Here is a 4802-nt window from a genome sequence, read left to right on the forward strand (position 1 = left end):
GAAGAGTTCATCCCGTCATACCAATCCGGGTAGTTCTTCTAATTCCCAGATAGCCGAGAGTTTGGCTGTTCCCAATAGCCAGACGCAAGCTTCCCCTCCAGCTCCCACCCCAGCTCCTCCAGCTCCTGCCCCAGCTCCTGCTGCTCCCGCCCCAGACCCGGCGGCAGATTTAGTGTCAATCAATTTGATTTTGGCTAGTCCGGGACATGATCGTCATCCTCACCTCCATCCAGATCGCCCTTCAAATACGCTTTGGTAAGCTTTTTAATTTTAATTCATTCCAACTAATTTTAATATTTTTATATTTTTATAATATAATTCTCTCAATTGCCTTGAATTTCATGTCATAGGTTTGATGATGATGTAAGCGTTGCTGCATCGGTCCGTCAAATCTTTGAAAAAGATTTCAAAGAACCGCATGCTAATTGGAAGCAAACCCCCGGGGATGTTGTGAGACGTTGGTTTGAATCCTTTGCGGTAATTCATTTAATTTTCTTGAATTTTAAAATTTGTAAAAAATTAATTTTATGTTCATGAATGTCTATTAATTTGCCTTTTTGTTGTGTCAGCAAATGTATCATTGGGATTCCGGTATAACAATCCTCGTTCGCAACTCTTTCGAGGCTAAATTGAAACTCCAGTTGACTCGCCAAGTTAGTTGGTGGAAGAGTAAATGGCGGAAAAAAGGCGATGCAGCTATGCCTTTGTGCTTTGACCCAAATGTTTAGGGTGGTCTTGTTGCTTATTGGTTAGATCCAGAATCTGAAGTCCGGAGTTGTAACAGTCGGGCAGCTCGTTACTCTGACCATCTAAGCATCGTTCAGGTCAGACTTCCTTCAGGGCCCGTGCACGAGTGATTGTAAGTTCTTGTTTTTCTTATCTTAGTTAATTCAAGTTGTGATCTGAAATTGCCTATTTTATCTATTGTGATCTCATTTTTATGGTTTAACTTAATCTTTTAAATTGTAGGCTGAGCAAACTGGATGTTCTATTCCAGACTTGCTTGGGGTTCTCGAGATCACTAAACGAAACCCGGATGGTTCTTTTGTTGACGGCAAATCTCAGCAGCTCTACAATGATGTGACATCTAAACTTCAGGAGTTATCTCAGGCTGCTAGTAATGATCCCGAGAGCACTGGTTCTAGTGGCCTCTCTCCAGCGGAAAATAACAAGATCTATTGTGAGGTAAATTATTACAGCTCTCAATCTCAAATTTTTAAAAAGTCTTCTTTGATATTGATCATTTTCTGATTTTTTATGCAGATCGATCCCCGCAAAAAGAGACGACTGTATGGAGTGGGTTCTCTAAATACATCTTTAGGATCTGTTCCTGCTTCGTTTCCTTCTAGCAGTACTGAAGACCCATCTTTGAAGAAGATCATCTATGACCAAGCTCAAAAGATTGAGAGCCAGGGAAATGAAATTTCGAAGCTGTACAAGATTGTTCGTCATCTCGCTAGCAAAGACCCTACCGTGGCCGACATTCTCCAGTCTGAAGCGTCTTCTGGTTCTGGTGATGATGATGAATCTGATGCTATTTAGTTTGTTTTCTATCTCTTTCAAATGACTTGAAACCTCTATGTATGTGTTTGTGTAATGACTCTTGAATTTCTTTCTATTTCAGTAATATTTTCGTTAACTATTTAATTTTCTTCAGAATTTTATAAATATATAACAATTTATAAAATTTCAAATTCTGCAAGAAAAAACAAGTACTCGCAAATGACTTGCAAACTTGCAACGGAACGAGCCTCACAATTTTGCAACGAAATAACACCCTTGCAAAATTGCGACGGAACTCTTAATTGCAAATTTGCGAGGAAAACGATCCTTGCAAAATTACGACGAAATAGTTAATTGCAAATTTGCGAGGAATAACTAAACCGTTGCAAATGTTTGCAAGGAAATCAGTTCCGTCGCAATTTTGCAAGAAACACATTTCCGTCGCAAATTTGCAAGGAATTTATCTCCGTCGCAAATTTGTGAGCGTTTTGCGAGTGATTTTCATTTGCGACGAGCGATTTGCGAGGGAACGTGGTTTCTCGCAAAACCCTCGCAATAAGCGATTTGCAACGGAATTGCTATGCAATTTTCCCTTGCAACTGACGTGTTTTCTTGTAGTGGATGGAAAACCATCTGAACTTAACCTTAACTCAATGGAGTGATCAATGCATTAAAATTAACCAACCAGATGTTTCAATAATAAGAATCATATATCTTATCAGTGATTTCAACTTGTAAGAAGACTTCAAGAAGCGCACAGTACATACCATACATTCGGAAGGCTAATGTGATCCTTTGTATGATTCTAAAATGTAAACTTTAAGCACCCTACTTTAGTTCAACTTCTCTTAAGTAGGAAATAACTACATTGAGGAAAGGGGCAAGCATACAGTTCTTACATGTTGCATACTGACGGAAACATCATTTCCAAAGCAACATGATAACACAAAGCAAGAACAAGTGGTAATAAGAATCCAGTTTGCAGTGCACACCTAAATTTTATCCATGGATTTCTTGATGTCTTGTTCATCGAACAAGATATCGTCCACTGACACCTTACTGACTTTTACATAATCGGTAAGTAGCAACTTATATATAGCCTTTGTGGCATGTGTCTAGAGGTGTCAACTGGGTGGGCTATCTATAGGCTAGCCCAGTCCAACTCGGTGAAGACCAAAAAGGACAATGGATGTCCATGGGCATTTTAAAAATATCCTTTCATGATTTTGACAAAAATATAGTTTTATAATTTTAGTGAGAAAACACTATTTTAGCAGAAAATGTAATTTCATAATTTTAGTAACTTCACTATTTTGACGAGAAAATTAACAATTTTGGCGGGAAAATGTAATTTCAAAATTTTGATGGAAAACATAATTTTACGGTTTCGAAGGGAAACCGTAATTACCGGTTTTGTTTCGGGAAGGCGTAATTTTACAAGAAAACATGATTTTCCAGTTTTGGCGAAAAACATGATTTTCCGGTTTTTGCGGAAAATATAATTTCTAGGTTTTGACGGAAAAAGGTAATTTCCAGTTTTGTGGCACGAAAACATATATTTTTTTTTTAATTTTACAAGAAAACATGATTTCACGATTTTGGCGAAAAACATGATTTTCCGGTTTTTGCAGAAGTATAATTTCTCAGTTTTGGCAGGAAAACGTGATTTCACGATTTTGGCGAAAAACATGATTATCCGGTTTTTGTCGAAAATATGATTTCTCGGTTTTGGCGAGAAAACATGATTTCACGGTTTTGGCGAAAAACATGATTTCTCAATTTTTGCGGAAAATATAATTTCTCGTTTTGGTAGGAAAACCTGATTTCTCGGTTTCGGCGAGAAAACATGATTTTTCGGTTTTGGCGGGATAACTTAATTTTCCAATTTTTTTGAGGGAAAACATAATTTTACGGTTTTTGCAAGAAAACTTGATTTTTTTTATTATGGCGGAAAACGTGATTTTACTATTTTGGCGAAAATGTGATTTTCCGGTTTTGCGAAAAATATAATTTCTCGATTTTCGTGGGAAAAGGTGATTTCTCGGTTTTGGCGGGAGAACATAGTTTCTCGGTTTTGGCGGGAAAAAGTGATTTTTCGGTTTCGGTGAGAAAAATGTGACTTTTCGGTTTTGGTGGGAAAATGTAATTTTTCGGTTTTGGCGGGAAAACATAGTTTTTGGTTTTGGCCGGAAAAAAAAATTCTCGGTTTTGGCGTGAAAAATGTGATTTTATGGGTTTTAGCGGAAAAACAAAATTTTACGGTTTTGGTAGGAAAACAAAGTTTTATAATTTTGTTGAAATAGTAGTTTTGTAATTTTTGAGAGAAAGTGTAATTTTATAAGTTTAGATTAAAAATTATAAATTAATAGTTATTAATACTATTGGTGTCCATGGGCATGCCCATTTAGACATGGTCTCTATTGGCATTGGACATTTGTTTGGACCATTGTCTATTATTGACCGTCCATTACTGCCCATGGACCAATTGGGCAAGCCTAATTGGGCGCTGGATGGACCATTTGACAGCCCTATATGTCATGAAAACTCGCTCTTTCAATGTTATCTAATCAAAACAATCCCAATCTAGTAGTTCGAGCTAATGTTTAAAGGCACTGGTAACAAAATCATTTCGTAACAGAGAAATAAACCTTCTTTAGAAAATAAGGGAGGGATGCTGCATGATCCAAATGAAAGCTTCAACGAGAAAGCATCAACCATTAGTTTGTTATCTAAAACTAAGAAACCTCTCACCACGAAAAAAAACGGAAACTCTCTCTAGGACAAACCTAGCCGCCATGGACTTTCCCCCTTGCTCTCCTCCTCCTCCACCATCGATTCCGGTCAGTTGCCGGAACCTGACCCTCCAGAACCTCCGGATCCACCCTCATCTCCCGTTAGACCTTCCTCTTCCGACAGATCGTCTACCCCCTTCAAAATTTTCACCTTCTGCAAATCTTATTTCACTAAAGGAGCTTCGATCTCGGACATAACCATTTTCTCGGCTGGATCTTCCGTCTTCTCCCATATCCTCTTACTGTCCTCTTCACCAAAATTCGGAGGCTAGATCAAAACATGAGATTTTCTCAAACCTCATTGTGCTCTGCTCCAAAGGTTCTTTGGGCCTCCGTTGGTGCTTGGCTTTGGGTCCAGTGACCTTATTACCGCAGTATTGATACCACTCAAATTACCCTAAGGAGTGATTTATACTCTCTCAAATAAGAGGTCGAGTTGTAGTACTTAGGGATCGAATTCACAGGGAGCTAGGGAACCTAAGAAATCTAATATGATTTGTTAAATAC

The 4802-nt window shown here is 38.1% G+C and overlaps 1 pseudogene; it reads right to left on the reverse strand.

Annotated features, from left to right (window-relative positions):
* Window positions 1-4802, reverse strand: part of LOC106338353 — a 44926-nt pseudogene that overhangs the window by 8698 nt on the left and 31426 nt on the right.

Source organism: Brassica oleracea, chromosome C4, assembly GCF_000695525.1.
Source record: "Brassica oleracea var. oleracea cultivar TO1000 chromosome C4, BOL, whole genome shotgun sequence".
NCBI lineage: Eukaryota > Viridiplantae > Streptophyta > Magnoliopsida > Brassicales > Brassicaceae > Brassica > Brassica oleracea.